Source organism: Bombina bombina, chromosome 2 (genome assembly GCF_027579735.1).
Source record: "Bombina bombina isolate aBomBom1 chromosome 2, aBomBom1.pri, whole genome shotgun sequence".
Lineage (NCBI taxonomy): Eukaryota > Metazoa > Chordata > Amphibia > Anura > Bombinatoridae > Bombina > Bombina bombina.
In genome coordinates, this window is record NC_069500.1 from 1143107862 (window position 1) to 1143132183 (window position 24322).

The window sequence follows — 24322 nt, forward strand, 5'->3', positions numbered from 1 at the left end:
TGTAGCTATTTTAGGATTAATATTTATTTTACAGGCAACTTTGTATTTATTTTAACCAGGTACAATAGCTATTAAATAGTTAAGAACTATTTAATAGTTACCTAGTTAAAATAATTACAAAATTACCTGTAAAATAAATCCTAACCTAAGTTACAATTAAACCTAACACTACACTATCAATAAATTAATTAAATACAATACCTACAAATAAATACAATTAAATAAACTAACTAAAGTACAAAAAATAAAAAAGAACTAAGTTACAAAAAAATATTTACAAACATTAGAAAAATATTACAACAATGTTAAACTAATTACACCTACTCTAAGCCCCCTAATAAAATAACAAAGCCACCCAAAATAAAAAAATGCCCTACCCTATTATAAATTAAAGTTCAAAGCTCTTTTACCTTACCAGCCCTTAAAAGGGCCTTTTGCGGGGCATGCCCCAAAGAAAACTGCTCTTTTGCCTGTAAAAGAAAAATACAACCCCCCCCCCAACATTAAAACCCACCACCCCCATACCCCTAATCTAACCCAAACCCCCCTTAAAAAAAACTAACACTACCCCCCTGAAGATCATCCTACCTTGAGTCGTCTTCACTCAGCCGAGCCACCGATGGAACTGAAGAGGAGATCCGGAGCGGCAGAAGTGATCCTCCAAGCGGCGCTGAAGAAGTCTTCCATCCGATGAAGTGATCCTCCAAGCGGCGCTGAAGAAGTCTTCCATCCGGGCGATGTCATCTTCCAAGCGGGGTCTTCAGTCTTCAATCTTCTAGAATCAGCCAATCAGATTCAAGTTCAATCCGATTGGCTGATCCAATCAGCCAATCAGATTGAGCTTGCATTCTATTGGCTGATCGGAACAGCCAATAGAATGCGAGCTCAATCTGATTGGCTGATTGGATCAGCCAATCGGATTGAACTTGAATCTGATTGGCTGATTCTATCAGCCAATCAGAATTTTCCTACCTTAATTCCGATTGGCTGATAGAATCCTATCAGCCAATCGGAATTCGAGGGACACCATCTTGGATGACGTCCCTTAAAGGAACCGTCATTCGTCGGGAAGTCGTCGGTGAAGATGGATGTTCCGCGTCGGCGGGATGAACATGGATCCGGAAGAAAGAAGATTGAAGACCCCGCTTGGAAGATGACAATGCCCGGATGGAAGACTTCTTCAGCGCCGCTTGGAGGATCACTTCATCGGATGGAAGACTTCTTCAGTGCCGCTTGGAGGATCACTTCTGCTGCTCCGGATCGCCTCTTCAGTTCCATCGGTGGCTCGGCTGAGTGAAGACGACTCAAGGTAGGATGATCTTCAGGGGGGTAGTGTTAGGTTTTTTTAAGGGGGGTTTGGGTTAGATTAGGGGTATGTGGGTGGTGGGTTTTAATGTTGGGGGGGTTGTATTTTTCTTTTACAAGCAAAAGAGCAGTTTTCTTTGGGGCATGCCCCGCAAAAGGCCCTTTTAAGGGCTGGTAAGGTAAAAGAGCTTTGAACTTTTTTAATTTAGAATAGGGTAGGGCATTTTTTTATTTTGGGGGGCTTTGTTATTTTATTAGGGGGCTTAGAGTAGGTGTAATTAGTTTAAAATTGTTGTAATATTTTTCTAATGTTTGTAAATATTTTTTTATTTTTTGTAACTTAGTTCTTTTTTATTTTTTGTACTTTAGTTAGTTTATTTAATTGTATTTATTTGTAGGTATTGTATTTAATTAATTTATTGATAGTGTAGTGTTAGGTTTAATTGTAGATAATTGTAGGTATTTTATTTAATTAATTTATTGATAGTGTAGTGTTAGGTTTAATTGTAACTTAGGTTAGGATTTATTTTACAGGTAATTTTGTTATTATTTTAACTAGGTAGCTATTAAATAGTTATTGACTATTTACTAGCTATTGTACCTGGTTAAAATAAATACAAAGTTGCCTGTAAAATAAATATTAATCCTAAAATAGCTACAATATAATTATAATTTATATTGTAGCTATATTAGGGTTTATTTTACAGGTAAGTATTTAGCTTTAAATAGGAATAATTTATTTAATAAGAGTTAATTTATTTTGTTAGATTTAAATTATATTTATTTTAGGGGGATGTTAGTGTTAAGGTTAGATTTAGATTTAGGGGTTAATACATTTATTAGAGTAGCGGTGAGGTCCGGTCGGCAGATTAGGGGTTAATACTTGAAGTTAGGTTTCGGCGATGTTAGGGAGGGCAGATTAGGGGTTAATACTATTTATTATAGGGTTATTGAGGCGGGAGTGAGGCGGATTAGGGGTTAATACATTTATTATAGTAGCGGTGAGGTCCGGTCGGCAGATTAGGGGTTAATAATTGTAGGTAGGTGGAGGCGACGTTGGGGGCGGCAGATTAGGGGTTAATAAATATAATATAGGGGTCGGCGGTGTTAGGGGCAGCAGATTAGGGGTTCATAGGGATAATGTAGGTTGCGGCGGTGTACGGAGCGGCAGATTAGGGGTTAAAAAAAATATGCAGGGGTCAGCGATAGCGGGGGCGGCAGATTAGGGGTTAATAAGTGTAAGGTTAGGGGTGTTTAGACTCGGGGTACATGTTAGGGTGTTAGGTGCAGACATAGGAAGTGTTTCCCCATAGGAAACAATGGGGCTGCGTTAGGAGCTGAACGCTGCTTTTTTGCAGGTGTTTGGGTTTTTTTCAGCTCAAACTGCCCCATTGTTTCCTATGGGGGAATTGTGCACGAGCACGTTTTTGAAGCTGGCCGCGACCGTAAGCACCGCTGGTATTGAGAGTTGTAGTGGCGGTAAATATGCTCTACGCTCCCTTTTTGGAGCCTAACGCAGCCCTTCTGTGAACTCTAAATACCAGCGGTATTTAAAAGGTGCGGGAGAAAAAAAGCCAGCGTTAGATACGCGGGTCGTTACCGACAAAACTCTAAATCTAGCCGTTAGAAAGTACAAATAAAAACAAATTTAGGAAGAGAGCGCTAAAAGCTAAAAAGGCTAAAAATTTTTAAAAATGGCTAAAAGTTAATACAATTTATTGGATAAACAAATAAATATAAAAAGGGCAAATCGAGCTTATGCAAAACAATAATAATAAATAATATATAATAAGACAATGGCTAAAACCTACATGGATCCATGATGTATCTAGAAAGGGTTAATATACGTGCTATACCATGGGTGATAATGTGCAAAGAATGCAAACACTTTGAGAATGAAACACAAAAAGTATTGTTTTTGTTTTTTGTCTTTGAGTTTTCAAGTGTTTTGTTTTTGAACTTTAAGTTTTTTGTGAACCTTCTTTCACTCACATCAAGTTTTATTTGTGACTGTCACATATATTCCACGATTGGTTAATAACCCACTTTTGTGTTAAATTCTCAAAGTGTTTGCATTCTTTGCACATTATCACCCATGGTATAGCACGTATATTAACCCTTTCTAGATACATCATGGATCCATGTAGATTTTAGCCATTGTCTTATTATATATTATTTATTATTATTGTTTTGCATAAGCTCGATTTGTTCCGTTTTTATTTTTATTTTTTTATCCAATAAATTGTATTAACTTTTAGCCATTTTTAACATTTTTAGCCTTTTTAGCTTTTAGCGCTCTCTTCCTAAATTTGTTTTTATTAATATTATACAATTACCAAACATGTTGATAAGTCTTACAGTGTAACATATACAGCGAGCAGCAACTTGCCAAGCTGATCACACCGGACTATTAATAATACAACACTAAGATTACAGCGTTGTTACCATACGATCAAGCGCAGGTTATAAAATCATCAAGCATGTCGATAAACGTTACAGTATAACTTATACTGAGAGCAGCAACAGTTTATACAAAAATGGAAACTCTGCAACATTGTTATTAAACGTTAACTGTACATTACTTGCTATGTAGCAACAATTACTCGTTGTGGGAGAATTACATAATTCAATCCCAACAGTACCAGTTAAAATTAATTAACCCTGCAGACATCCTGTTTCTTAACAAGCTTACTTTTGATAGTTAAACACAATCAATATATGTGAACCACGCTTATGAATGTTTAACACATGTGCTCTGTCCAAGTGATATTAGACAACAACATTGACACTTTGTCTCTTGATTATATCTGATTACATTATATATATATATATATATATATATATATATATATATATACATACTATTTTTTAGCGTAAGATGCTATAATTTCTACAATTAGTGTGCTACTATTATTTTTTGCACATTATAGATACCTACCAACGTAAGAATTTGGTGATTCAATCGGACAATATATAGGATAGACCCACACCACTTTTTGATTTTAATGGTTTTTGTCCCAATTTTAACTTATATTATTTAAGTTTATTAACTTATTTAATAAAGTTTGATATTTTAACCGCAGTTTTACCCTTTAGGGAAACATTTGCATTTTATTTTAGTGTTTGCAATGCGGGAGGGCCTCGGTGTAGGGGTTAATAGGTAGTTTATGGGTGTTAGTGTACTTTTTAACCATTTAGTTATGAGTTTTATGTTACAGCTTTCACTCATACCGCAAAACTCGTAATCTAGGCCACTGTCTCTGTTCTTTAACCTTTTTTATCTCTGTATAAACTTCCTTGAAATCTTTTTAATTACATTTAAAATTAATTTTAATCTCTCATTAGCCCCCCTTTTATTTGTCAATCATACACAATGTTTTAGTTTTTAATGACTTCCTTCCAGGAGAATGGCACTACAGGTGGCCCTCGGTTTACGACGGTTCAATTTGCGCCGTTTCAGAATAACGCCCTTTTTTTGCTATTGAAAAGCATTGACTGCTATTGAAAGCATTAGCACATGCATACAATTAAATAGCCAGTAGGTGGAGCTGTCCGCTTGTGTTGCAGCAAACACATGCAAAGAAAAGCAAGCCAGACATGATCAATGGATCAGCTTTCAAAGGAACAAGATCTAGCAGCCACTTCCCTTAGATGCAGACTCAATGCAGAGAACTGTTTGCAGAAAAAGGCAAGTAAAAAACGTTTTTGTTCATTAAGCTTAGTTTGATGATGATACAGTCTGTTGTGTGATTAAACACAGGCAGGCTAATCAGTGTATAACCAGACCTGAGCAATGGAGCCGTTTTTTAAAGGAACACGATCTAGCAGCCACTTCCCTCAGCTGCAGAAAAATGCAATAAAAAAAAAGTTTTGGTTCATTAAACTTATTTTGATAATGATACAGTCTGTTGTGTGATTATTTTGTTTTTGTTCATTAAACTTAGATTGATGATGATACAGTCTGTGTTTGTGTGATAATTTTATTAGGTGCAGCTTAGCAAATGTTTTTGTTTATTAAACTTAGTTTGATGATGATACAAACTACAGTATATTTTTAGGTTTATAATGCTGTTTACCATTTAAAGTCTTCATTTCAAAGCTTTAAAAATAATGTATGAGGTGTTACTTATGTCAATTTTGAGAGTGCCTGGAACCTAACTCCCTCACTTCCCATTGACTTACATTTTAAACTGGGTTTCAATTTACAACGGTTTCGATTTACAACCATTCCTTCTGGAACCTAACCCGGCGTAAACTGAGGGCTACCTGTACTTAGATAGAGATATCCTATTATTGGTTAGTATGATATTATCATATATCACTATTAAAGGGACAGTCAACCATAGAATTGTTATTGTTTTAAAAGATAGATAATCCCTTTATTACTCATTCCCCAGTTTTGCATAACCAACACAGTTATATTAATGTACTTTTTACCTTTGTGATTACCTTGTATCTAGGAACCTTCTTCCAGCCCCCTGATCACATGACTGTGACTGTTTATAATCTATTGTCTTAAATTTAGCATTGTATTGTGCTAGATCTTAAATAACTTTCTGTGCCTGAACACAGTGTTATCTATATAGCCCACGTGTACTTTCTGTCTCTGTGTGTTGAAAAGAGATTTAAAAAGCATGTGGTAAGAGGCAGCCCTCAAAGGCTTAGAAATTAGCATATGAGCCTACCTATGTTTAGTTTAAACTAAGAATACCAAGAGAAAAAAGCTAATTTGATGATAAAAGTAAATTGGAAAGTTGATTAAAATTAAAAGTCCTATCTGAATAATGCAAGTTTAATTTATACTTGACTGTCCCTTTAAGGGGCAGGTGCTGTACACATGAAGAAACGATGCAAAAAGAAGGTATAAACCTACAGAAAACTGTGTAACTTAAAAGCACTCATTATCTCTATACTAGCCAGAGGTAGAGACCTAGTATGAAGTTTGTGTATAATGATAAAGCACAGTTTATGTGCGAAACATGTTAGGGAGTTTTTGTTGGAGGATTTGGGATCCTCATTTTTAAGTAAAGTGTTAACTCTATCCTTAGTAATTTAATTTAATTTAACTCAATTTCCCATACAGTGTTGGGTAGAAATCTATATCTCTTTACTGGAATTACACTAGGGACTATCAGCCTTGAAACAACATTGTGTTTATTAAGAAGTACGGTCAATGTATGGGTCAATGTATGCTTGGCCACAATACTATTATGTGTTTAGCGATAACCATACTATCTATACAAGTGCCGATATAAGACAATGTAATCTAGAAAGAGACTATCCAATATAGCATTTTGTGTATTACTACAGCAAATTACCAAGTTGCTAATTACATATAGGCAAGTAATGAATACACTTGCCGGTTCGTCCATACAGAACTAATATCAATACAACACAAAGATTCCAGTGCTGTTACTATAAAAACAAATTATTGCTATATTGTGACCAAACATGATGATGAACCTTATAGTATAACCTACACAGTGAGTAATAACTTGCGAGTTGATCTAATAACACTATTATTAATGCCACACGTAGATGTTCAGCGTTGTTATCATAAGATCCAGGTAATATTATACAATTGAATGTGGTGAACCGAGCGCTAGCATATAAGCCTTAAGCTCACTTCCAAGAGTCCCCTAGCAGACTTGCGCCTAGATTTAGAGTTTGGCGTTAGCCGTCAAAACCAGCGTTAGAGGCTCCTAACGCTGGTGTTGGGCTACCGCTGGTATTTAGAGTTTTGTAGGTAAGGGTCTAACGCTCACTTTGCAGCCGCGACTTTTCCATACCGCAGATCCCCCTACGCCAATTGTGTATCCTATCTTTACAATGGGATCTTTCTAACGCTGGTATTTAGAGTCGTGGCTGAAGTGAGCGTTAGAACTCTAATGACAAAACTCCAGCTGCAGAAAAAAGTCAGGAGTTAAGAGCTTTCTGGGCTAACGCCTGTTCATAAAGCTCTTAACTACTGTGCTCTAAAGTACACTAACACCCATAAACTACCTATGTACCCCTAGACCGAGGCCCCCCCACATCGCCGCCACTCTATTATAATTTTTTAACCCCTAATCTGCCGACCGCACACCGCCGCAACCTACGTTATCCCTATGAACCCCTAATCTGCTGCCCCTAACACCGCCGACCCCTATATTATATTTATTAACCCCTAATCTGTCGCCCCCAACGTCGCCTCCACCTACCTACAATTATTAACCCCTAATCTGCCGACCGGACCTCACCGCTACTATAATAAATTTATTAACCCCTAATCCGCCTGACTCCCGCCTCAATAACCCTATAACAAATATTATTAACCCCTAATCTGCCCTCCTTAACATCGCCGACACCTAACTTCAAGTATTAACCCCTAATCTGCCGACCGGACCTCACCGCTACTCTAATACACTTATTAACCCCTAAAGCTAAGTCTAACCTTAACACTAACAACCCCCTAAATTAAATATAATTTAAATCTAACAAAATAAATTAACTCTTATTAAATAAATGAATCCTATTTAAAGCTAAATACTTACCTGTAAAATAACTCCTAATATAGCTACAATATAAATTATAATTATATTGTAGCTATTTTAGGATTAATATTTATTTTACAGGCAACTTTGTATTTATTTTAACCAGGTACAATAGCTATTAAATAGTTAATAACTATTTAATAGTTACCTAGTTAAAATAATTACAAAATTACCTGTAAAATAAATCCTAACCTAAGTTACAATTAAACCTAACACTACACTATCAATAAATTAATTAAATAAAATACCTACATTAACCTACAATTAAACCTAACACTACACTATCAATAAATTAATTAAATACAATACCTACAAATAAATACGATTAAATAAACTAACTAAAGTACAAAAAATAAAAAAGAACTAAGTTACAAAAAAAATAAAAATATTTACAAACATTAGAAAAATATTACAACAATGTTAAACTAATTACACCTACTCTAAGCCCCCTAATAAAATAACAAAGCCCCCCAAAATAAAAAAATACCCTACCCTATTATAAATTAAAAAAGTTCAAAGCTCTTTTACCTTACCAGCCCTTAAAAGGGCCATTTGCGGGGCATGCCCCAAAGAAAACTGCTCTTTTGCCTGTAAAAGAAAAATACAACCCCCCAAACATTAAAACCCACCACCCACATACCCCTAATCTAACCCAAACCCCCCTTAAAAAAACCTAACACTACCCCCCTGAAGATCATCCTACCTTGAGTCATCTTCACTCAGCCGAGCCACCGATGGAACTGAAGAGGCGATCCGGAGCGGCAGAAGTGATCCTCCAAGCGGCGCTGAAGAAGTCTTCCATCCGATGAAGTGATCCTCCAAGCGGCGCTGAAGAAGTCTTCCATCCGGGCGATGTCATCTTCCAAGCGGGGTCTTCAATCTTCTTTCTTCCGGATCCATGTTCATCCCGCCGACACGGAACATCCATCTTCACCAACGACTTCCCGACGAATGATGGTTCCTTTAAGGGACATCATCCAAGATGGCGTCCCTCGAATTCCGATTGGCTGATAGGATTCTATCAGCCAATCGGAATTAAGGTAGGAAAATTCTGATTGGCTGATGGAATCAGCCAATCAGATTCAAGTTCAATCCGATTGGCTGATCCAATCAGCCAATCAGATTGAGCTCGCATTCTATTGGCTGTTCCAATCAGCCAATAGAATGCGAGCTCAATCTGATTGGCTGATTGGATAATAATAATAATTGTAGGTAGGTGGAGGCGACGTTGGGGGTGGCAGATTAGGGGTTAATAAATATAATAAAGTGGTCGGCGGTGTTAGGGGCAGCAGATTAGGGGTTCATAGGGATAACGTAGGTTGCGGCGGTGTACGGAGCGGCAGATTAGGGGTTAAAAAAATATGCAGGGGTCAGCGATAGCGGGGGCAGCAGATTAGGGGTTAATAAGTGTAAGGTTAGGGGTGTTTAGACTCGGGGTACATGTTAGGGTGTTAGGTGCAGACATAGGAAGTGTTTCCCCATAGGAAACAATGAGGCTGCGTTAGGAGCTGAACGCTGCTTTTTTGCAGGTGTTTGGGTTTTTTTCAGCTCAAACTGCCCCATTGTTTCCTATGGGGGAATCGTGCACGAGCACGTTTTTGAAGCTGGCCGCGTCCGTAAGCACCGCTGGTATTGAGAGTTGCAGTGGCGGTAAATATGCTCTACTCTCCCTTTTTGGAGCCTAATGCAGCCCTTCTGTGAACTCTAAATACCAGCGGTATTTAAAAGGTGCGGGAGAAAAAAAGCCAGCGTTAGATACGCGGGTCGTTACCGACAAAACTCTAAATCTAGCCGTTAGAAAGTACAAATAAAAACAAATTTAGGAAGAGAGCGCTAAAAGCTAAAAAGGCTAAAAATGTTAAAAATGGCTAAAAGTTAATACAATTTATTGGATAAACAAATAAAAATAAAAAGGGCAAATCGAGCTTATGCAAAACAATAATAATAAATAATATATAATAAGACAATGGCTAAAACCTACATGGATCCATGATGTATCTAGAAAGGGTTAATATACGTGCTATACCATGGGTGATAATGTGCAAAGAATGCAAACACTTTGAGAATGAAACACAAAAAGTATTGTTTTTGTTTTTTGTCTTTGAGTTTTCAAGTGTTTTGTTTTTGAACTTTAAGTTTTTTGTGAACCTTCTTTCACTCACATCAAGTTTTATTTGTGACTGTCACATATATTCCACGATTGGTTAATAACCCACTTTTGTGTTAAATTCTCAAAGTGTTTGCATTCTTTGCACATTATCACCCATGGTATAGCACGTATATTAACCCTTTCTAGATACATCATGGATCCATGTAGATTTTAGCCATTGTCTTATTATATATTATTTATTATTATTGTTTTGCATAAGCTCGATTTGTTCCGTTTTTATTTTTATTTTTTTATCCAATAAATTGTATTAACTTTTAGCCATTTTTAACATTTTTAGCCTTTTTAGCTTTTAGCGCTCTCTTCCTAAATTTGTTTTTATTAATATTATACAATTACCAAACATGTTGATAAGTCTTACAGTGTAACATATACAGCGAGCAGCAACTTGCCAAGCTGATCACACCGGACTATTAATAATACAACACTAAGATTACAGCGTTGTTACCATACGATCAAGCGCAGGTTATAAAATCATCAAGCATGTCGATAAACGTTACAGTATAACTTATACTGAGAGCAGCAACAGTTTATACAAAAATGGAAACTCTGCAATATTGTTATTAAACGTTAACTGTACATTACATGCTATGTAGCAACAATTACTCGTTGTGGGAGAATTACATAATTCAATCCCAACAGTACCAGTTAAAATTAATTAACCCTGCAGACATCCTGTTTCTTAACAAGCTTACTTTTGATAGTTAAACACAATCAATATATGTGAACCACGCTTATGAATGTTTAACACATGTGCTCTGTCCAAGTGATATTAGACAACAACATTGACACTTTGTCTCTTGATTATATCTGATTACATTATATATATATATATATATATATATATATATATACATACTATTTTTTAGCGTAAGATGCTATAATTTCTACAATTAGTGTGCTACTATTATTTTTTGCACATTATAGATACCTACCAACGTAAGAATTTGGTGATTCAATCGGACAATATATAGGATAGACTCACACCACTTTTTGATTTTAATGGTTTTTGTCCCAATTTTAACTTATATTATTTAAGTTTATTAACTTATTTAATAAAGTTTGATATTTTAACCGCAGTTTTCCCCTTTAGGGAAACATTTGCATTTTATTTTAGTGTTTGCAATGCGGGAGGGCCTCGGTGTAGGGGTTAATAGGTAGTTTATGGGTGTTAGTGTACTTTGTAACCATTTAGTTATGAGTTTTATGTTACAGCTTTCACTCATACCGCAAAACTCGTCATCTAGGCCACTGTCTCTGATCTTTAACCTTTTTTATCTCTGTATAAACTTCCTTGAAATCTTTTTAATTACATTTAAAATTAATTTTAATCTCTCATTAGCCCCCCTTTTATTTGTCAATCATACACCATGTTTTAGTTTTTAATGACTTCCTTCCTGCTCATCACTTTCTCACCCCTGTAACATATATCTCTCTTAATCATTTTTTTAACTAAATAATTATGCAGCATACAATTATTAAATACCTGATATTTTAAGGGACACTGTATACTATGAGGGGTAGTTATCAAGCCGTCAACCTCAAGTGCGGCACAATCTGACTACTTTTGCTAGTTATCAAAAAACTAGCAGGTACGCTCGGCACTTTTCCGGCCCAGGGGCGGCGGATCCCATAGGAAACAATGGGAGTCTGACCATAGCGAAAGCTCATGTTCGCTGCTGCCCGACATCCCATTGATTCCTATGGGAGCTGTCTACACCTAACACCCTAACATGTACCCCGAGTCTAAACACCCCTAATCTGTCCCCCCTACACCGCCGCAACTAAATAACTGTATTACCCCCTAAACCGCCGCTCCCGGAGCCCACCGCCACTATAATAAACATGTTAACCCCTAAACCGCCGCTCCCTGACCCCGCCGCAACTATAATATATGTATTAACCCCTAAACCGCCGCTCCCTGACCCCGCCGCAACTATAATATATGTATTAACCCCTAAACCGCCGCTCCCAGACCCCGCCGCCACCTACATGATACCTATTAACCCCTATCCTGCCCCCCCTATACCGCCGCCCTCTATAATAAAGTTATTAACCCCTATCCTGCCGATCCCGGACCTCGCCGCAACTAAATAAATAGTTTAACCCCTAAACCGCCGCTCCCGGACCCCGCTGCAACCTATATTAAATTTATTAACCCCTATCCTGCCTCCCCCTACACCGTCGCCACCTATAATAAATTTATTAACCCCTATCCTGCCCCCCCTACACCGCCGCCACTGTAATAAAATTATTAACCCCTAAACCTGTTTGCAATGCGGGAGGGCCTTGGTTTAGGGGTTAATAGGTAGTTTATGGGTGTTAGTGTACTTTTTAACAATTTAGTTATGAGTTTTATGTTACAGCTTTCACTCATACCGCAAAACTCGTCATCTAGGCCACTGTCTCTGTTCTTTAACCTTTTTTATCTCTGTATAAACTTCCTTGAAATCTTTTTAATTACATTTAAAATTAATTTTAATCTCTCATTAGCCACCCTTTTATTTGTCAATCATACACCATGTTTTAGTTTTTAATGACTTCCTTCCTGCTCATCACTTTCTCACCCCTGTAACATATATCTCTCTTAATCATTTTTTTAACTAAATAATTATGCAGCATACAATTATTAAATACCTGATATTTTAAGGGACACTGTATACTATGAGGGGTAGTTATCAAGCTGTCAACCTCAAGTGCGGCACAATCTGACTACTTTTGCTAGTTATCAAAAAACTAGCAGGTACGCTCGGCACTTTTCCGGCCCAGCGTACCTGGTTTTCAAGGATCTCATAGGAAACAATGGGAGTCTGACCATAGCGAAAGCTCATGTTCGCTGCTGCCCGACATCCCATTGATTCCTATGGGAGCTGTCTACACCTAACACCCTAACATGTACCCTGAGTCTAAACACCCCTAATCTGTCCCCCCTACACCGCCGCAACCAAATAACTGTATTACCCCCTAAACCGCCGCTCCCGGAGCCCACCGCCACTATAATAAACATGTTAACCCCTAAACCGCCGCTCCCTGACCCCGCCGCAACTATAAAAAATGTATTAACCCCTAAACTGCCGCTCCCTGACCCCGCCGCAACTATAATATATGTATTAACCCCTAAACCGCCACTCCCAGACTCCGCCGCCACCTACATGATACCTATTAACCCCTATCCTGCCCCCCCTATACCGCTGCCCTCTATAATAAAGTTATTAACCCCTATCCTGCCGATCCAGGACCTCGCCGCAACTAAATAAATAGTTTAACCCCTAAACTGCCGCTCTCGGACCCCGCCGCCACCTATAGTAAATTTATTAACCCCTATCCTGCCCCCCCCCTACACCGTCGCCACCTATAATAAATTTATTAACCCCTATCCTGCCCCCCCTACACCGCCGCCACTGTAATAAAATTATTAACCCCTAAACCTAAGTCTAACACTAACCCTAACACCCCCCTAACTTAAATATTAATTAAATAAATCTAAATAATATTTCTATTATTAACTAAATTAATCCTATTTAAAACTAAATACTTACCTTTAAAATAAACCCTAATATAGCTACAATATAAATTATAATTATATTGTAGCTATCTTAGGATTTATTTTTATTTTACAGGCAAATTTCAATTTATTTTAACTAGGTACAATAGCTATTAAATAGTTATTAACTATTTAATAGCTACCTAGCTAAAATAAAGAGAAATTTACCTGTAAAATAAAAACGAACCTAAGTTACAATTACACCTAACACTACACTATCATTAAATAAATTATTCCTATTTAAAACTAAATACTTACCTGTAAAATAAACCCTAAGATAGCTACAATGTAATTAATAATTACATTGTAGCTATTGTAGGATTTATATTTATTTTACAGGTAACTTTGTATTTATTTTAGCTAGTTAGAATAGTTATTAAATAGTTATTAACTATTTAATAACTACCTAGCTAAAAGAAATACAAAATTACCTGTAAAATAAATCCTAACCTAAGTTACAATTAAACCTAACACTACACTATCATTAAATTAATTAAATAAATTAACTACAAATACCTACAATTAAATACAATTACATAAACTAACTAAAGTACAAAAAATAAAAAAAGCTAACTTACAAAAAATAAAAAAATAAGTTACAAACATTTAAAAAAATATTACAACAATTTTAAGCTACTTACACCTAATATAAGCCCCCTAATAAAATAACAAAGCCCCCCAAAATAATAAAATGCCCTACCCTATTCTAAATTTAAAAAGTTCAAAGCTCTTTTACCTTACCAGCCCTTAAAAGGGCCTTTTGCGGGGCATGCCCCAAAGAAAACTGCTCTTTTGCCTGTAAAAGAAAAATACAACCCCCCCAACATTAAAACCCACAACCCACATACCCCTAATCTAACCCAAACCCCCCTTAAATAAACCTAACACTACCCCCCCTGAAGATCATCCTACCTTGAGTTGTCTTCAGCCAGCCGACCCACCGATGGAACCGAAGAGGAGATCCGGAGCGGCAGAAGTGATCCTCCAAGGGGCGCTGAAGATGTCTTCCATCCGATGAAGTCATCATCCAGGCGGCACTGAAGAAGTCTTCCATCCGGGCGATGTCATCTTCCAAGCGGCGCTGAAGAAGTCTTCCATCCGGGCAATGTCATCTTCTAAGCGGGGTCTTCAATCTTCTTTCTTCAGGATCCATCTTCATCCCGCCGACACGGAACATCCTTCTTCCCCGAAGGACTAACGACGAATAAAGGCTCCTTTAAGGGACGTCATCCAAGATGGCGTCCCTTCAATTCCGATTGGCTGATAGGATTCTATCAGCCAATTGGAATTAAGGTAGGAAAAATCTGATTGGCTGATTGAATCAGCCAATCAGATTGAAGTTCAATCCGATTGGCTGATGGAATCAGCCAATCAGATTGAGCTCGCATTCTATTGGCTGTTCCGATCAGCCAATAGAATGCGAGCTCAATCTGATTGGCTGATTCAATCAGCCAATCAGATTTTTCCTACCTTAATTCCGATTGGCTAATAGAATCCTATCAGCCAATCGGAATTGAAGGGACGCCATCTTGTATGACGTCCCTTAAAGGAGCCTTCAATCGTCGTTAGTCCGTCGGGGAAGAAGGATGTTCCGCGTCGGCGGGATGAAGATGGATCCTGAAGAAGAAGATTGAAGACCCAGCTTGGAAGATGACATCGCCCGGATGGAAGACTTTTTCAGCGTCGCTTGGAAGATGACATCGCCCGTATGGAAGACTTCTTCAGCGCCGCCTGGATGATGACTTCATCGGATGGAAGACTTCTTCAGCGCCCCTTGGAGGATCACTTCTGCCGCTCCGGATCTCCTCTTCGATTCCATCGGTGGGTCGGCTGGCTGAAGACAACTCAAGGTAGGATGATCTTCAGGGGGGTAGTGTTAGGTTTATTTAAGGGGGTTTGGGTTAGATTAGGGGTATGTGGGTGGTGGGTTTTAATGTTGGGGGGGGTGTATTTTTCTTTTACAGGCAAAAGAGCAGTTTTCTTTGGGGCATGCCCCGCAAAAGGCCCTTTTAAGGGCTGGTAAGGTAAAAGAGCTTTGAACTTTTTTAATTTAGAATAGGGTAGGGCATTTTTTTATTTTGGGGGGCTTTGTTATTTTATTAGGGGGCTTAGATTAGGTGTAAGTAGCTTAAAATTGTTGTAATATTTTTTAAATGTTTGTAACTTATTTTTTTTATTTTTTGTAACTTAGCTTTTTTTATTTTTTGTACTTTAGTTAGTTTATGTAATTGTATTTAATTGTAGTTATTTGTAGTTAATTTATTTAATTAATTTAATGATAGTGTAGTGTTAGGTTTAATTGTAACTTAGGTTAGGATTTATTTTACAGGTAATTTTGTATTTTATCTTAGGGTTTATTTTACAGGTAAGTATTTAGTTTTAAATAGGAATCATTTATTTAATGATAGTGTAGTGTTAGGTGTAATTGTAACTTAGGTTAGTTTTTATTTTACAGGTAAATTTCTCTTTATTTTAGCTAGGTAGCTATTAAATAGTTAATAACTATTTAATAGCTATTGTACCTAGTTAAAATAAATTGAAATTTGCCTGTAAAATAAAAATAAATCCTAAGATAGCTACAATATAATTATAATTTATATTGTAGCTATATTAGGGTTTATTTTAAAGGTAAGTATTTAGTTTTAAATAGGATTAATTTAGTTAATAATAGAAATATTATTTAGATTTATTTAATTCATATTTAAGTTAGGGGGGTGTTAGGGTTAGTGTTAGACTTAGGTTTAGGGGTTAATAATTTTATTACAGTGGCGGCGGTGTAGGGGGGGCAGGATAGGGGTTAATAAATTTATTATAGGTGGCGACGGTGTAGGGGGGCAGGATAGGGGTTAATAAGTTTAATATAGGTTGCGGCGGGGTCCGGGAGGGCGGCGGTATAGGGGGGGCAGAATAGGGGTTAATAGGTATCATGTAGGTGGCGGCGGTGTCCGGGAGCGGCGGTTTAGGGGTTAATACATTTATAAGAGTTGTGGCGGGGTCTTGGAGCGGCGGTTCAGGGGTTAATAACTTTATTTAGTTGCGGGGGGCTCAGGGGGCGCCGGTATAGGGGGTAGAACAGTGTAGTTTAGTGTGGGTGCTTAGTGACAGGCTAGCAAGAAAGCTGTAAAAAGCCGAAGAGCAGCGAGATCGGATGAGTGATAACTCTCACAATCCGCTGCTCATCGCCCCGTACTTGGTGCGCGGCTTTTTGACAGCTTTTTTGATAACTTAGGCGAAATTTTGCAGGTCCGCGGCGGCGATGTGAGACGAGCTTAGGCGGATGTATTGGGCCGGCGCAGACAGGTAAAGTAGACGCGTTGATAACTACCCCTCAACATATTTTTTTCTCATACATGTTTTGTAGATGATCCATTTATATAGCCTATCTAGGAGTGTTTTGTTAACAATTAATAGTTTTGCTAATTTCTTAATAACGTTGTGCTGATTTTTATAGTCATAACCAAGCCCAAAAGTATCAAATGTAGACTGAAGATTCCTGCTTTCTCCTCTGAGTTTAATATGTCTTTTCATATACAGGGGAGGGGGGTATTGTCTGCTTTTCCTACTTTCCACTTCCCTTTCAATGGTTGTCCCATCCTAACCTCATCAGCAGTACTAAACTAGGAGCTTCTAATTAAGTTTATTAAAGGACCAGTCAACACAGTAGATTGGCATAATGAACAAATGCAAGATAACAAGAAAATGCAATAGCACTTACTCTGAACTTCAAATGAGTAGTAGATTTCTTTTTCTGACAATTTTATAAGTTATGTCTTTTTCCACTCTCCCTGTACCATGTGACAGCCATCAGCCATTCACAAATGCATACACGTACCATGTGACAGCCATCAGCCATTCACAAATGCATACACACTTATTCTTGCACACGCTCAGTAGGAGCTGATGACTCAAAAAGTTTAAATATAAATAGAATGTGCACATTTTGTTAATGGAAGTAAATTGAAAAGTTGTTTAAAATGGCATGCTCTATCTGAATAATGAAAGTTTAAGTTTGATTGAGTGTCCCTTTAAATGTTTTAAAAAAGGATTTTTATATCAGTATCAGTGCATATTCTTCTGTTCATTATATGCAAGCTCTAAGAAAATTGGTGTACACTGTCACTGTCCCTCTAAAGAAATAATTAATATATAAAAAAGAAGGTATGTTTCTTGAAATTTTTAAGATCTTTTAAAATACATAAAAATATATTTTGTTTTCTTGTGCCTTCATTTTTTGTATATATTAATTATACAAAGTTTCTTCAAGTTCTTTAACATACTCAGTCCAATTACACTACACAACTTTGTAACATAACTTCCATGCTTTGAAATTTAAGTAATTCATTCGTTACCTCTGAGGTGGCTGATAGCAATCATCCCGATTGGATACGATTGGGATGATTGACACCCCATGCTAGTGGCCGATTCCCTGCGAATGTGCAGCGGGCGAAATTGCCCAAACACAGATGCTTGTATCGCAAAACAAACTAGATTTGGTGACTTTTTTGAAAAATGAAAATTGTTAGTACAATAAGGGATAAAGCAGGTAATAACCCACACACCACACTCTCACACAATACAAACTCTAATATAAGATACTCACACCCCATATACGCACACTCTAATAAAAAACACACATATTCTTACAACACACAAACACCATATACACAATAATAAAACATACACACACCACACATTTTAATGCAGTAAAAAAATACAACACACTCTCTAATACAACACACAATTTAATACAACACACAATGTAATAAAACACACACTAACACCTACACAATTTGATTAAATGTACAATACACACACTCTCATCTAGAAAAAACACTCTAATACAATTCAAACATATCTCACGCATACACTCATATAACACATTCATATAACACAAAATCACATACAAATTTAACATATGCTTACCTGATAATTTTTCTTTTCTTCAGATGGAAAGAGTCCACAGATACATTCATTAATTTTTGGAATTCAGAACCTGGCCACCAGGAGGAGGCAAAGACCCCCCCAGCCAAAGGCTTAAATACCTCCCCCACTTCCCTCATCCCCCAGTCATTCTGCCGAGGGAACAAGGAACAGTAGAAGAAATATCAGGGTGAAAAGGTGCCAGAAGAACAAAAACAACAGACACCCCACAAAAAAAATACGGGCGGGGAGCTGTGGACTCTTTCCATCTGAAGAAAAGAAAATTATCAGGTAAGCATAATTTAAGTTTTTCTTCATAAATGGAAAGAGTCTACAGCTGCATTCATTACTTTTGGGAAAACAATACTTAAGCTATAGAGGACACTGAATGCAAAAATGGGAGGGTACAAGAGGCGGCTCATTCTGAGGGCACCTGGCTTGAAAACCCCTACCCAACAAAATCCTGCTTTGTCCGAAGCCAAGAACAACGTTGAAAAACACTGACACTGACCCGCAGATAGTCCACAAGCCTTGCTAGAGACCGCAGGAACTGAGTCAACAGCCTCCAAGGGACACCGTCGCCTAGCAGTCGGTCTCCAAACAACACACCCCTTACTAAAGAAAGTGAACAAACTACCGTATTCTTCCACAAAGAAGAAAAGACACAGAGAAAACATGATTGTACATGTAAAGCGTGGCTAATCCCCCTTAAAAGTCTCAAGGCCTTGCTCATTTTATCAACCTTGAAAGGAGGAAAGGCTGAGTAGACCTCGTCAGGGATCGAACTTGCAACACTCGGTTTGCTACAGTGCAGAGTAGCCACAGATCATTAAAATGCTGAACTAGCATAAGGAACTCCATAAAAAAACCCTAAAAAGGGCACAAGAAACCATGTCAGGCTAACAGAGACCCAACCAGTCTCATAGAAACAAGGAGAGGCAATGCCCAGACCCCAGAGTCTGAAACAGAGAGAGGATCTTCCCCTAACACAGTGCAACTGCACTCTAGAAAGCAACTGAAGACGAAGGTCCCCAAGTCGCAAAAAGGTAGCTCAGAATACCGAAATATTCAGAAAAGAAACCTTGTGCAGCAAGCTCAGATAGGTTTGACGAACAACACCTGAAGCAAAAACACTGCATGCTGCAGTCATCTAAAAATGACTCTGAAATGTAAATACTTGCAGGGCAAGTAGAAAGCAGCTGAAGATAGGATCCTTCAGATTGCTAAGTATCCACTAACCAGCGGATAACATTGCAGGCTATCTAAGAGCCGCCAGTCCTTCCCACAAATCTTGAACGTGAAGAAAGGAGAAACCTCAAAGAGGCTTACCATACCTCAAATGCTCCGAGGACGAAATAGTAGAGCAACAGATCTCAGATCCTGCTCCAACACCAGCCCAAGCGACAGACATGTCTGATAGACAGTGGGGACAGAAAGACCCCAACCACAATCCCCCAGGGAATGAAAAGAAAAAGGAGGAACTTACCCACCCCAACAGAGCTCAAGTGCCAACCCAATCCGCTCCTCCAAAATAAGGCACTCCCAAAGAGAACCCCCTAGGACCTGGAACAGAGAAAAGTGCAATAGATCCGAAGGAAGACATGTCACAACTCTCTAAGACAGTCTCTACATAGAGAGATCAATTTCCAACAGGTGGAACAGAGCCCAGAGAGCAGCAGATGCTGACCCTTACAGAAATAAGCCACTTGATCCAACCTCCTACACACTGGGCAGGGCAATGGCCCTCCAGAGAGAGGAAACCCCAGCTCATAAGGAAGACAAACTATCTCCTCAAAAGAGAAGGGCACAGATAAGAACAGCGTACAAGACATGAAGCCATAGTATGATCAAAACATGGACCGAATGAAAAAAATCATCCAGACACCACTGTTGACCCATGAAGAGGAGCACACTCCATCCGAAGGACAAGTCAGGCCTTAAAGTTTATAACCAGTACCCGAAGGTGGATGTGAACTCTGGCCTTCCTGCTTGCAAGCCCAATGAGCTAGCCCTTATGTCGCAACATAGGGTCCCTGAAAAAACTGGGTCGTCCCGAACCAGTCCACCAGATCATAAGTCTCCAGACATCCAAGAAGGATCCAATACAAGAACCCTGGACCTGAGACCCATAATCATCCTAGAACGATCGACACCCCAGGGAACACAAGATACCCCGTCTGAAGCAATCAGACCTCACCGGGGATGATAACCAGGGAACCCAGAGAACGGGTACAGGACTCACTAGTAATTCCCAGCCCAAAGGGAAGAGAACACCCTTGGCCGGAGGTCAACACCCCCCCAACAAGGTGCTAGGCCGGGACAAAGTCACGCAATTTCTCTAGAGCCCAAAGGCCCCAAGGGCAACACAAAGGGAAATGAGAACGAGAACATAGTCAACTGAAAGAGAGTAGAAAAAAAAGGCTAGTCTCCATAATCCTTTCAGATTAACATTCCAGAGAACCACACCCAAGGGAGAAGAATGCAAAGCATCCCAAACCCATGCAGAAAACATCCCCTAAGCAAAAAGCTTAGAAAAAGATACAACACCTCCTATTGCCCCTGATAAGGAGACGACTAACTCCCAAAGGAAGACAGAGCCTCATGGCCTTCACTTCCTAATTAAGCAGCCAAAGCCGCCAGAAAAAACGGACGAAGTCCAGAAAGTTCTGACCCAAAGGAAGACAACCTCTAAAAGGAACCAGTCCTAAAAGGATACTTCCAAAGAGACCATAAAAGGTAAAATTGTAAGAACGGCGGTATGAAGGACATAAATCCTCCGAGCCTCCAACCCACAATGGGAAGGAACACTTTAGTTCCAGGAAAAATTGGAAAAGACTGAGCATGTTGCCGCGGATCTCAACGGAGTCCCGGGGCACTAGATTGAAAGGCGAATGAGGACAGAACTAATCCGCCATGCCCCTAAGCAACCACAGACCATCAAGTCCTCTCAGGATGCTAGTTGAAGCTTGTAAAATAACAAGTAAACAAAAATCATATTGAAATCACTAGGCACTCTCACCGGACCAGCCGAACATAAAAAGGTGCCACGTGTCTGAACTAGGCCTCAAGGACAGAAGGATTTGTACCCAGTCAGGACCAGCCTGAAACCAAGGGCCCCAGCATGTGTAAAGGCCACATAGAGTCTCCCCCGAGATGGAGGGATTAAAGTTCTTGTAAAAGTAAACAGTGTGACCACAAAATCGCGAGTATCAATTCCAGAGAAGAAAGTTCCCAAAGGAAACATCACACAACACCATGAGCTTTAGACCAAATAAAAATCATCCTCACCAGATTAAAATTAAAAGATATGTTATCGCCCAGGAAGAACGTACAGACCCGAAGGACCAGCCCAACAGGGGTCCGAGACTTCCAAGCTCAGAACTGGAAAAGAATACACAGATAACAAAGACTATACGAAGATTACTTCATCCCTGTATGTCTATGCAAGAAAGTCAGTCGAAGATTAAGACTAAGAATCCCCAGACCCATTAAGAGTGGGATCCTCCAGCAACGCCAAAACGTGCCTCAGTAGAACACGAAGGCGCGCCAGTCTATAACGAAAGGCGAAACATACTTCCGCCGGGACAAAAGAAAACACCGGCGCTGAAGGTTGAACCCCTGAGGCCTCAGGGGCAGTCGCACCCTCAGAGGGCTGAACTGGACCAGGCGACCCCATGCCTGATGAGCCCCGGTTAATGGAACACAGACAATATCGTAAGCAAACTCCCGGGAGGTGCAGATGCACCAGTGCCACAGATATGGCCATGCGGAACCGTGTCGTAACCTCTGGTGGGAACAGGCCACACTCCATAGAAGTATAAGTAGCGTTTGGGTTACCTGCATGCGTAGTAAGAGTTGGTGGTAGGGAACTTGCCTCATCGAAAATAGAATCCCCAGAGGCAGATGGCTCAGTGGGCACCTGATTCCCTGATCCCAAGGAACAGAGCACTCTAAAACGGCATTCGGAACATAACTGATGGGCATGTATCACCCGGCCAATTCATATTCTTCTAAGTAAATGTGGCCACGCCCGGTCACAAGGTAAACCGTGCAGTACATGCAAAGTGTGCCCGACTGTAAAGGCCTTGTCACTAGACATAGGCCGTTATGTTCTAAAATAGCCATGAGCCGAAATAACACTAGACAGTAGCAAACAGAATTACATAACAAACATGATTATAAACCCTCCTGTTCAATAACCCCCCTCAGGAGATATTAACCCTTGATTCCGAGATACAAAAGGGAGCCTCACTGAGACCCTATGTTAAAGTTATCCCCGAAAGGTTGTAGCCCCTCTTGGATAAACAGTTGTAATTACAATATATCCATGATGAAAGTAAAATGAAACGATCTTACCAGAATCTATGCCGTGGAACAGGAACACGGCCCCTCAAGTGTGACCGATGGTAGCGTCGCTTCTGCCATGGACTTGAGAGAAAAAAGCAGGCAGCGAAACTTGTCAACGCTGATTGCTTGTGGAGCTGTTAATATGAGTTGGGATGGTTTTGCAGAAAGACTCTAACTTTCACCCATGCTCTCACTGAGAGGCTGACAGGACTACTTAAAACTCCAGTCCCATGCCGAAGAGTACTACCCTTCATAAGAGACTATCAAAAACTTCTGACACTTCTCTGCCAACCTCCTGGGACGAAAGGCAAAAAATGACTGGGGGATGAGGGAAATGGGGGAGGTATTTAAGCCTTTGGCTGGAGTGTCTTTGCCTCCTCCTGGTGGCCAGGTTCTGAATTCCCAAAAGTAATGAATGCAGCTGTGGACTCTTTCCATTTATGAAGAAAACACACACATGCACACATATTAAACACACTGTTATACAACACACTGCATACACTCTCATGCAACACACACTCCCCAAATTCACATACAACTTAAAATAAAATAACAACAAAGAAAAACACCACAAACAATTTCATACAACAGACACACTCTCATATAGAACATACACATACCCCTTTCTAACCTGTTGAAATGGATAGAGCAACTCAGTTAAAGGTCATTAAACATTCTTTAAAAGATAAATTACATATAAAGCTGTAGTATAGTTTTTAAATAAATATATATATATATATATATATATATATATATACGTTGATTGGAGTAGCCGTGTTAGTCCAGAGATTTAGATATCAAAAGAAAAAGAGTATTGCATTGAGCAATGATACTTTCTTTATTGGACTAACTATACATTTATAAGATGACAAGCTTTCGGAAGAGTTCCTTCCTTTATCAAGTCTGAAGCAATACTGATCAATTCAATGGAATTTACAGATTATATCTTAAAACACAGAATAGCTAAGAAGACAGAAAGTGCAGGGAGAGGAGGAGGTGTCGTAAAAATCATGAGGGGGGCTTAGGTAACAGACAGACAGTGTCCAGTGTAGGAGAACAGACAAGGGAAATATATAGCTTTACATAGAGCATATACTGACATAAAGTTATATATCAACATTGAATCAATATCCATAAAGATGTGAAATTGTATATACAGGGGGAATACAAAAGTTTAAAAAAAAAGAAAAAAGAAAACATATATTCCACATATAAAGAATGTGGAATATACAATGTAATTGACTGAATGAAAGTACATTACAAAAATTTTTGATAATGGGTTAAGAACCCAGAGTCCGCATTTAGTCCAGAATTAAACAAGTTGAAGTGCATTATCATTTTCATTTCAAAGGTTTTTCTTTCCATTGTGTTTTTGAAGTTGCCTCTGAGAATTTTGATTTTGAGGTTTTGGATGGAGTGGTCAGGTTGGGTAAAATGGTGACCAACAGGGGTACAGTATTTTGTTTCACAGTGATTTTTGATTGAGTGTCTGTGTTCATCCGAAGG